The sequence below is a fragment of the Prionailurus bengalensis genome, chromosome X, assembly GCF_016509475.1.
Source record: "Prionailurus bengalensis isolate Pbe53 chromosome X, Fcat_Pben_1.1_paternal_pri, whole genome shotgun sequence".
Classification (NCBI taxonomy): Eukaryota; Metazoa; Chordata; class Mammalia; order Carnivora; family Felidae; genus Prionailurus; species Prionailurus bengalensis.
The window spans coordinates 116116649-116128777 of NC_057361.1; the positions used below are offsets into that span (position 1 = coordinate 116116649).

The 12129-nt window shown below is 40.5% G+C and overlaps 1 non-coding gene across 1 annotated transcript; it reads right to left on the reverse strand.

Moving 5' to 3' along the window:
- Positions 1 to 10072: 10072 nt before the first annotated feature.
- On the reverse strand, positions 10073 to 10178 carry LOC122478064. The gene has a single exon (XR_006295831.1). It is a non-coding gene; the product is annotated as a U6 spliceosomal RNA (small nuclear RNA).
- Between the last annotated feature and the right edge of the window lie 1951 nt (positions 10179 to 12129).

The following is a 12129-nucleotide window of genomic DNA, read 5'->3' on the forward strand; positions in this document are numbered from 1 at the left end:
AAGATGGCTGCCTCCCATCCCCTTATCTTCAATCTGAAGGTGTCTTTAGGTCTAAAGTGGGTCTCTTGTAAACAGCATATAGATGGATCTTGTTTTCTTATCCATTCTGTTACCCTATGTCTTTTGATTGGAGCACTGAGTCCATTGACGTTTAGAGTGAGTACTGAAAGATATGAATTTATTGCCATTATGTGGCTTGCAGAGTTGGAGTTTCTGGAATATATAAAGTTCTATATATATTTATATATATAGAGAGAGAGTTTATAAAATTCTCTCTCTATAAAATTCTATGTATTTTTTTTACCATCTTTTCTCCCCTCAGAGAGTCCCCCTTAAAATTTCTTGTAGAACTAGTTTAGTGGTCACAAATTCCTTTAATTTTTGTTCATCTGGGAAACTTTTTATCTGTCCTTCTATTTTGAATGACAGCCTTGCTGGATAAAGAATTCTTGGCTGCATATTTTTCTGATTCAGCACATTGAATATATCCTGCCACTCCTTTCTGGCCTGCCAAGTTTCTGTGGATAGGTCTGCTGCAAACCTGATCTGTCTTCCCTTGTAGGTTAGGGACTTTTTTCCCCTTGCTGTTTTCATGATTCTCCCCTTGCCTGAGTATTTTGTGAATTTGACTATGATATGCCTTGTTGATGGTCAGTTTTTGTTGACTCTAATGGGAGTCCTCTGTGCTTCCTGGATTTTGATGTTTGTGTCTTTCCCCAGGTTAGGAAAGTTTTCCACTATGATTTGCTCACATAGCCCTTCTACCCCTATTTCTCTGTCTTCCTCTTCTGGGACCCCTATGATTCTCATGTTGTTCCTTTTTTTTTTTTTTTTTTTTTTAAATTTTTTTTTTCAACGTTTATTTATTTTTGGGACAGAGAGAGACAGAGCATGAACGGGGGAGGGGCAGAGAGAGAGGGAGACACAGAATCGGAAACAGGCTCCAGGCTCTGACCCATCAGCCCAGAGCCCGACGCGGGGCTCGAACTCACGGACCACGAGATCGTGACCTGGCTGAAGTCGGACGCTTAACCGACTGCGCCACCCAGGCGCCACCCATGTTGTTCCTTTTTAATGAGTCACTGATTTCTCTAATTCTTAAATCGTGCTCTTTTGCCTTCATCTCCCTCTTTTTTTCTGCTTCATTATTATCTGTAAGTTTGTCCTCTATATCGCTGATTCTCTGTTCTGCCTCATCCATCCTTGCCGCCATGGCATCCATCCGTGATTGCAGCTCAGTTATAGCATTTTTAATTTCATTCTGGCTATTTTTTACTTCTTTCATCTCTGGAGAAAGGGATTCTAATCTATTTTTGACTCCAGCTAGTATTCTTATTATCGTGATTGTAAATTCTGGTTCAGACATCTTGCTTGTATCTGTGTTGGTTAAATCCCTGGCTGTCATTTCTTCATGCTCTTTCTTTTGGGGTGAATTCCTTCGTTTTGTCATTTTGAAGGGATAATAGGAATTAATGAGGTAGAAAAATTAAAATTAAAGAAATATTAAAATTAAAAAATTAAACACACACACACACACACACATCTAATAAATGATGCTAGATCCTAGGTGTGTTTTGGTCTGAGTGTTGAAAGTGGCTTGACAGATTAGAGAAAAGAGAAGGGGGGTGAAGGAAATCGTTTGAGAATTTGAAAAAATGAGTACACTGAAGTAGACTAAAATGAGATGATGGGAGTAAAATGGAATTAAAAAAAATTTACACAAAAGTAAAGAATATAGTAGAAAAAAATTAAAGAAAAATATTTTTAATAAAAATTAAAAATAAACATGAATTTTTTCTCTTTCTGTTTTCAAGAAAAAGAAACGAAAAAGAGAGAAAAGAAAAAAAAGAAATTGTTTGAAAATTTGCAAAAGTGAATACACTGTAGTAGACTAAAATAAAATGATGGAAGTTAAATAGAAACTTGAAAAAATTTACATAAAAGCAAAAAATACAGTAAAAAATTTAAATAAAAATATTTTTAATAAAATTGAAAGTAAAAACGAAGTTTTTCTCTTTCTGCATTCAAGAAAAAGAAAAGAAACGACAAAGAGAAAAAAGAAAAAAAGGAAGTCGTTTGAAAATTTGAAAAGGTGAATACACTGAAGTAGACTAAAATAAAATGATGGAAGATGGAATTTGAGAAAACTTACACAAAAGTAAAACATATAGTAAAAAAATTAAATATTTTTAAAGAAATATTTTTAATAAAAATTGAAAATAAAAATGAATTTTTTTCTCTTTCTGTATTCAAGAAAAAGAAAAGTAGAAGAGAAAAAGAGAAAAAAGAAAAAAAAAGTAAAAGAAAGAAAAAAAGAATAAAAGAGAAAAAGGAAAAAAAAGAAAGAAAATTGAATAGATAGACCTGCTATCAGATTGAAATAGGACTGAAATTACTTCGTTTTCCCCTAGAAGTCAGGCTATGAAGCACTTTACAGTCCATATACTAAGCAGGCGGTGAGACTTCTGTTCTTGCAGAGTGAGTTTGGCCCCGTTGGGCTGAGCTTAGTGTAACGGCTCCGTCCTCCACTAGATGGCGCTGCTAGCCTACTGGGGTGGATTGCTGCCGCGCTCGTAGGTGCCTATGCGCATGCGCGGGAGCGGTGAAAATGGCGTCCTCCGTCTCCCCAGTCTGTAGCGTGGGAACTTTTCTCTCCGATCAGCAGTCGCGCACCCGTCCTCTGTCTTCAGCTTTCGTCCACTTCCCGCTTCTTCACTGTCTGTGACCGAGCCCCAGGCGGCACCTCTCCCGAGTCCTGTCTCAGATGCGGCTGTTTTCCCCGGCCCCTTACTTCCGAAGGACTGCGGCCTTGACCCGCTCCGCCCCTCTGCGGGAGGGTCTCACCCAGTGACGGCCAAATGCCGGCTGCACCCAGGAACGCCCGCGGGACCCCGCCGCTGCCGGAGCCCCGAGACTGCGGCCAGGTGCCAGCCCGCCCCAGAAAAAGTCCCCGAGGCAGTGTCGCAGCGGCGTCTCGGGGATGGTGGAAAATCACAACACACACCTGGCACCAGGCTTCCCTCTCAACGACCCTGTTCCAGCACCAGCGAACGTGGCCGTTTTCCGGGGTCTGCCGGGACCAGGTGGCCTCAACAGTCTCTGCCAAATGTCCTTCCGGCAGTGGCACCGCTTTTCTCCGTGTGGCCCTTCCCACCAGAGCACCGCCAGGTAGGGAGCTGCGGAGTTGCAGCCTTTGCGCTCCCCTTGTTTAAGTCTCGATGGGATTGAAACCCTCTCCTTTCTCCTTTCTCCTTTCTCCCTTTTTAGCTCAGTCCCTGCGGCTGTTTCCAATTTTCCACTTTCTCTCCAGCTGCTTTTGGGGAGGGGTGCTTTTCCCGTATGCTCCCCCCCCCCTCCCCAGTCTCCTTCCTCTCTCCGCCCGCAAAAGCACCTCCCTTCCCGCGGCTTCTCGCTCCCCAAGTTCAGCTCTCCGCGCCGCGTCCCTGCTGAATTCTGTGGCTCAGTTGTGCAGATTGTTGTGTGTTAATCCTCCGATCAATTTTCTAGGCGTGTAGGATGGTTTAGTGTTGGTCTGGCTGTGTTTCATGGAGGCGAGACACGCAAAAAACTTCCGTGCTGTTCTGCCGTCTTGGGTCCCCCCTCCAAGATAAGTGTCCTCTTAGTCCCCTTTATCTTTTTCACTCATCCCCCCACAGACCTCCCCTCTGACATACCTTTTCTTTAAAATTTTCTGCAAGTTTTTTCAAATTGTCACAAATGCCCCCCAAATTTCTCAGTGTACTTATTGAAACAAAACAATCCGTGTGTCAGTGGGCCCGTGTAGTTCGAACCCTCGTTATTCAAGAATCCGCTGTGTTCTCTGTGCTGTACATTACATTCCCATGATTTGCTCATTTTATATCTGGAAGTTTGTACCCCTTAATGCCCTTCACTTATTTTGCTCACCCCAACCCCCTCCTCACTCTGGCAATCAACAGTGTGTTTCCTGTGTCTATGAGTCTGTTTCTGTTTTGTTCATTTGCTTTGTTTATAAGTTCCATATCTCGGTGAAGTCATGCAATATTTGTCTTCCTTTGACTTAATGACTTGGCATAATATTCTCTAGGTCCATATCCGTGTTATCACAAATGGCAGGACTTCAGTCTTTATTATGGGCTGAGGAATATTCCATTGTGTGTACGTCTTCTTTATCCATTCACCTGTGGATAGACATTTAGGTTGCTTCCATATCTCGGCTATTGTAAATGATGCTGCAGTGAACATAGGGGGCCATACATCTCTTCAGATCGGTGGTTTTGTTTTCTTCAGGTGAATACCCAGAAGTGAAATTGCTGGATCACATTGTAGTTCTATTTTTAGTTTGTCATTTTTTGGTCATTTTTTGTATTTTTGATAAGAGCCAATCTGACAGGTGTGAGGTGATAGCTCGTTGTGGTTTTGGTTTGGAGTTCCCTGGTAAGTCGTGGTATTGAGCATCTTTTCAGGTGCCTGGTGGCCATCTCTGTGTCTTCTTTGGAAGAATGTCTATTCAGGTCCTCTGCCCATTTTTGAACTGGCTTGTTCTTTTGATGTGAAGTTGTGTAAGTTCTTCATATATTTCATTTTATTTTTTTGAGAGAGAGAAAGGGGGAGGAGGGGCAGAGGAAGAGGGAGAGAGAGAATCATAAGCAGGTTCCACACTCAGCACGGAGCCTGGCGTGGGACTCCGTCTCGTGACTGTGAGATCACGACCTGAGCCGAAATCAAGAGTCGGACACTCAACAGACTGCACCACCCAGGCGCTCCAGATATTAACCTGTTGTTGAATGCATGGTTTGCAAATATCTTCTCCCATTCAGTAGGTTGTGTGTTCATTTCATCGATGGTTTCTTTTGCTGTGCAAAAGCTTTCAAGTTTAATGTAATCCCATTTATTTTAGCTTTGTCACCCTTGCCTGAGGAGCCTGGTCCAAAAAATACCGCGGAGACTGATGTCAGAGAGCTCGCTGCCTTTGTTTGCTTCTGGGAGCTTTATAGTTCCAGGTCTTACGTCCAAGTCTTTAATCTATTTTGAATTTATGTTTTTACACAGTGTAAGATAGTGGTCCGATTTCATTCTTTTGCATGTATAGTCCAGTATTCCCAACACCATTCATTGAAGAGACCGCCTTTCCCCCATTGTATACATTCTTGGCTCCTTTGTCATAGATTAATTGACTATGTATGGTTGGGTTTTTTCTGACTCTCTATTCTATTCCACTGATTTATGTGTCTGTTTTACATTATTTCTTAGAGAGAGCCAAAGCAAATAAGGTAAAACAGTAACATGCGCTTAATTAGGCGGTGTGATTATAGGTGTCTGTATTATTTTTTGTATTTTTCTCTATGTCCGAAATATAATTAATTTGTAAATGTAATTTCTATAAAATGTGGTTTCTAAATGGGAACGCATTATACAAATGTTAGGCTATTATTATTAATATGAATACCACCATTAGTTAGTCAATGTATGGACATACCTTGACAAGATAATGCTAAAGTCGGGAGGCAGCCACGGTGTAATGCAGTTACATAGTCCTAATGTTCTAATTTCCTTTAGTTGTCTCTTTAATCACATGTGGATAAAGAAGAGTGGTTAACAAAAAAATAAAATGGTCCCAACCTGGAATATTTCCCTCAATGCCGGAAGTATCAATCGAGAAAACTTGGAGAAGATCAAACACCAGTACAGTTTTCCATCCTTAAAGTCTGCTCAGCTCTCTCCTCCTCTATGAACCCTTCTGTGGCCACCCTTCGTCCTGGTCAGAATGGGCTTTTCCTGTGCTCTTGCAACATTTCATCACAGGCCGTGTTATTAGCTTTTTGTGAGTTCGTCTCCCCCACTGGACTGTGAAACTGAGAGCAAGGATATTTCTATTTCACCTCTTGTATCCCCTGCTGAGATGATCCTTACTTACTCACGCTTTAAGCCTCAGGTCAGGTATCACCTTGTTGAGGAAGCATTTCCTGAGTCACCTGATTTAGGTTAATCTTCTTCCTCCGTGTCCTCATATTACCTTATGCCGACCTCTGCCACAGTGTGCATCACACTGAATTATTATCCCATGTTTATCTTTCTTTTTTTTTTTTTTTTTTTATTTTTAAAAAAAAAATTTTTTTTTTCAACGTTTATTTATTTTTGGGACAGAGAGAGACAGAGCATGAACAGGGCAGGGGCAGAGAGAGAGGGAGACACAGAATCGGAAACAGGCTCCAGGCTCTGAGCCATCAGCCCAGAGCCTGACGCGGGGCTCGAACTCACAAACCGCGAGATCGTGACCTGGCTGAAGTCGGACGCTTAACCGACTGCGCCACCCAGGCGCCCCTCTTTTTTTTTTTTTAAACTTTGTTTTAAATGTTTATTTTTGAGAGAGAGAGACAGAGCGTGAACAAGGGAGGGGCAGAGAGAGAGAGAGAGACAGAGAGACAGAGTGTGAACAAGGGAGGGGCAGAGAGAGAGAGAGAGAGAGAGACAGACAGACAGAATCTGAAGCAGGCTCCGGGGTCCGAGCTGTCAGCACAGAGCCTGACGTTGAGCTTGAACCCACGAACCGCGAGATCATGACCTGAGCTGAAGTCAGACACTCAACCGACTGAGCCCCCCCAGGTGCCCCTCTCTTTCTCTCCAAAGAGACTCTGAACTCCTTGATGTTTGGAACTGTGTCCTCAAGGGTCCAGCAAAGGGATTGGTCCATAGAACGATCTTAATAATGGCATATTGAAGTGTATCTACTTAATTAAAGAAAATGTACTAATAATGTAATTGAAAGTCTTAATTTATACTTATGTCGCAGATGCTTTGGCTGGATTGGAGTTGACATATAGCTGATGTGTGGTGTTGAGTTCTAATCGTCATTATTCATCTGGTTCTGAGCATAGAAGCACCTTTAAAATAAAGCATAACCTAGTGGAGGGTCTATACAGAGGTGACAGTTTTCAAAATTATCATAATTAACAGGGGAGGGTAACAATTTTGTCTGATCTTTTGTTTTTGTTCATTTTCCTCAAGTCCTATCTGATCACCTGTTTAGCAGTAATGTGTAGAATACACTAGCTGGTTAAACCAAATACCTATTCTGTTAGCTTTGGAATAACATTAACGATATTTATTAAGCACTCAATAAATTCAAAGGAAGATATAGATACTCATATTTCATCCTTCCCAAAGTATCTCCCGAGTACTATTATTACTTCATGTTAAAGATGAGGAAACAGAGACTCACAGGGATTAATCAAGTAACCTGCCCAAGGTCACTCAGCACTTAAATCTGGGTAAGCCGACTACAGAATCGGTGTTCTGAAACATCTCTACTATACTGCACTTGCTTTTTGGGGCATCTGCCTGGCTGGTGAGTGGAGCATGTGGCTCCTGATCTCGGGCTTGTGAGTTCGAGCCCCATGTCGGGTGTAGAGATTACTTAAAAATAAAACCTTTAAAAAAGTACCGCACTTTCTTTTTAAGATGTGTGCTCGACAGACTCTAAGATGGCCTCGAGGTGATCCCCGTGTCCAGGTATGCACTCCCCCTTCTGTGTGAGCTGGCTTCAGTGATTTCCTTCTAACGAAGAGAAAATGACACAGGTGATGAGAGATCACTTCTGTGATTAGGTACAAGAGACCGTGACCTCTGTCTTTCTGGCCAACTCTCTACCTTGATGGCTTTGATGAAGCAAGTTGCCACGTTTGAGGAGTCCCGTGTAGTAAGGAGCTTAGGATGACCTGTGGCCGACAGCCTAGCTACACATTGGGCCCTCGGTCCCACGGACAATGACAGAGAAGTTAATCTTGCTAACAGTCACGAATTTGGAGCAAATCCTTTCCCGGTCATCTGTCAGAAGGGAACCCAAGCTCAGGTGAGCACTTTCATGGTAGCCTCGTGTGGAACTCTGAGGCAGGGGACCCAGATGAGCAGTGCCCGTACCCCTGACCTACAGAAATGCCGAGATAATACGTGGGTGTTGTTTTCAGCTGTGATACTGTGACCAGTTTTTATGCAACGACAGAAGATTAATGTGGCCATTCAAAATATTGGCAGAACTAAGTTATATACTAACTTCTGCACTTCCATGAGCTTCTATGTTATGCAGTGTTTTACGTGCCTTATATGTATTAACTCATTCAATCCCCCCAACTACACCGTGATGTAGGTACTGCTACTACCTTCATTTTCTAGGCGAGAAAACAGGAGGTACCAAGGTGTTTAGTAATTTGGTGACCACGTGTATAAAATGGCCAAACTCGGATATTCATCCAGGCATTCTGGCTCTGAGAATCACATGCCCCAGCCGCTCTGCTGTATTGATTCCAACGTCATACTTTCTGGAAAAGGCGCGTGAGAGAACTTGGCTACTAAACCTTAATTAGAAATGTTATTTGCGAACATTTATTTTGAAAGCATGGTGTCTTAAAAACAGATATCACAAGGAAATCTAGTTTTATCGGTCACAGCTTTAGCGAGTAAGGTCTCCCCAAAGGCAATCATGGAATATGAGAGATTGGGATCTAACAGAAGAATCTTTGAACAAGCTCTTGGATATTTTATCTCTTCTAATCTGGCTAAACACTCTCAACTAGGATGACAGGCTCTACTGCAGTTTACTCTTGGAATTCCTGCTATTCCAGAGATAAAAATGGAAATGATCACGTATTAGAACCTTGGCGTTTCATATTTGGTTCCCAATCATCTTCGGTTCCGGTAGTAGGGAAAAGATGGGAGGCATTTGTATTCCAAACAAAGCACTGAGATTGAAAACGGGATAAAAGAGAGAAACATTACTTTAGCCCTGGGGAAATTAGACATTATTTCCCACACCTTCCCTAGTATGCTGTCAAGTTTTACACAGGTTAAAATATCTTTCTACTGAGAAACACTTATAGTCACCACAAAGAACACCTAGCTATTATTAGAGTTCCGTATGGTGGAGAACTTCTGGGTGACAGACACCAATGGCAGCCGCCTATGTCCCAGTATTTCACCGTTTCATCCGAAAGCAATATAGACCAAGAAGAAGAGAAAAATGAAACTACCCAAACCATACCCTCACCATAACTTGAAGAAAAAGAATATCTCAGCCTCAACATAACTGTAGTAAGAGGAGAGAGAACACCAAATCCCAGTGTGTTATGTTTTCTCACCCTTCCATCTGCCCTCTTACAAGGTTTTGTGGTGAGCAAGGCTGATGGAGAAAACCTGAGGGGAAAAAAGAAGAGGGAAGATAGCTAAAAAAGCCTAAAGTTGTATAAAAACCACCACCAGAAAGACCAAGTTCACCCTATAGGTTTTCAAGTGGTTAGGTGGAACAGAGCATAAATACAGGAAAGAAACAAGCATATGTGATTGAAGGGGACGTCCTTGAAACACATAGGTTCTGGAAAAGAAAAAAAGGTGAAAAGCGACGGAGAAGGACTCTTTGTCAACTGAGTGGTGAAGGGGAAAAGACAAAGGGCAAAATTTAGAGCTAACATGATGACAGGGAACCACAAAATCAGAGCACATGAACTCTCTCCTATCAGAAACAGAAGCGCAAATTTATTAAGTATCTGGACTTTGTTTTGCTGACAGAAGAGGGCGCCATTAAAGTAGGAATCTCAGAAAAAAACCACAGTATAACAGATGAACACCAATAAAAAGATTAGCATCTCTCTACAGAGTTGTTGCCAAGAGAGAAAAATTTATAGCACTAAATGCTTAAAACAGAAAGAGGAAGGACCTCGAATCAATCTAAGTGACCACCTCAAATAAATGAAAGAATAAAATAAACCCAAGTAGAAGAAATGAAATAATAAAGAGCAGAAAGAAATGAAATTGAAAATAGAAAATAGAGAGCATCGATGAAACAAAAAGCTAGTTCTTTGAAATTATCAATAAAATTGACAATCCTCTCTAGCAAGACTGAAAAAGACAAAAAGAAGATACAAATGACCAATATCAGATATTAAACAGGGGATATTACTACAGATCCTTCAGCCTTTATTTTTAAAAATTTTTTTTGAAAAATATGAAATCCTTTTATTACTCATTAAATTTGATTTTACCGGTTGTTGAAAAAAATCAAATAATGGTAATGAAAGCAAATATATTGTTATCCCTTAACATAAATATGGAAGCTTCACGAATTTGTGTATCATCCTTGCACAGGGGCCGTGCTAATCTTCTCTGCATCCTTCCAGTTTTAGCATATGTGCTGCCGAAGCGAGCACTCCTTCAGCCTTAAAGAACAGTAATGCAATACTATGAACATCTCTACCGACATAAATTCAAACACATGGATGAAACAGACCAATTCCTTGAGAAACACAAGCTACCTAAACTCACACAATACAAAAGAGAAAATATGAATAGTCCTATAATTATTTTAAAAATTGAATTTGTAATTTAAAAGCTCTCATAAAGAAATCTGACCCTAATCATTTCACTGGAGAATTCTCCCAAACACTTGAGAAAAATTAGTATTAATTCTGCACAGTCTTTTTCAGAAAATAGCAGAGGACAGTACATCCACCAACTCATTGTGTGAAGCCAATATTACCCTAATAACAAAACCAGACAAAGGCAGTACAAAAAAGGGAAAAACACAGACCAGTATATTTCATGATCTTACACGCAAATTTTCTCAACAAATCTTTGCAATTCTTAAAAAAATATTATTTTAATGTTTACTTATTCTTGAGAGAAAGAGAGAGACAGAGCACGAGTAGGGGAGGGCAGAGAGAGACAAGAGACACAGATCTGAAGCAGTCTGCAGGCTCTGAGCTGTCAGCACAGAGCCTGACATGGGGCTCAAACCATGAGATCATGACCTGAGCCAAAGTCGGACGCTTAACTGACTGAACCACCCAGACGTCCCTGCAATTCTTACATAAAAAAAGAATTATACATCATGATGAAGTGGGGTTTATTCCAGGAATGCAAGTCTGGGTCAATATTGGAAAATCAAAGCAATTCCCTATGACAGGCTAAAGGAGAAAAATCGCATGATCATATCAATTGTTGCAGAAGATACACGTGACAAAATGTGACACCCATTCACGAATAAAAAAACCTAGAAAATTAGAGAAGAACTTTCTCAACCTGATAAAGGAGTATCTATAAAAATTTTGCAGTTATGATACTTAATAGCAAAAGTTCCCCAAGATCAGGAACAAGACAAGGATGTCTGCTTCCCCTGCTTTTATTCATCATAGTAGCAGAAGTCCTAGCCAGCTCAGTAAGGCAAAAAAGGAAATAAAAAGCATATATATTGGAAAGGAATAAATAAAACTATCCCTGTTTTTAGATTACATGATTGATAATCTGTATAAAAGAGGAATCTATAAAAAGTTTGACGGGGCACCTGGCTGGCTCAGAAGAGCATGAGACTCTTGATCCCGGGGCCGTGAGTTTGAGCCACGCGTTAGGTGTAGAGATTACTTAAGTAAATAAATAAATACACTTTCTAACAAGTGGAGATTTTTAAAGAAAGTTTATAGAATTATTGAGCGAGTTCAGCAAGGTCACAGTGTACAAGATCAAAACACACAAGTCGATTATATTCCTATATACAGCAAAGAACTTGTGGAAACAAAAATTCAAAATATAGACCATTTTCAATCATTACAAAATATTGGAACAGTTAGATATAAATCTAATAAAACAATTACAGATTCTGTACGGTATATGCTGAAAATTTAAAAACACAAATGAAAGAAATCAACTAAATAAATGGAGAGATATAATGTGTTCATGGATTAGAAGATTCAACATAGTAGAAATATCAATTCCTCTCAAATTGATCCATAGGTATAATGTAATTCCTATCAAAACCCCAACAATATATTTTGTATGTTGTTGAAAAATAATCAAGCTTTGTTTTAAAACTTTATGAAAAGGGAAGAGAAGTAGAGTGGCTAAAAAATAAAGTGGGAGGATTCACTATTCCTATTTAAAAAATTTTTTTTTAATATTTATTTTTGAGAGAGAGACAGAATGTGAGTGGGACAGGGGCAGAGAATGGGGGGGACACAGAATCCGAATCAGGTTCCAGGCTCTGAGCTGTCAGCACAGACTGATGCAGGGCTCAAACTTACAGACTGCAAGATAATGACCTGAGCTGAAGTCAGATGCTTAACCCATTGAGCCACCCAGGCGCCCCCACTATTCCTATTTTTAAGA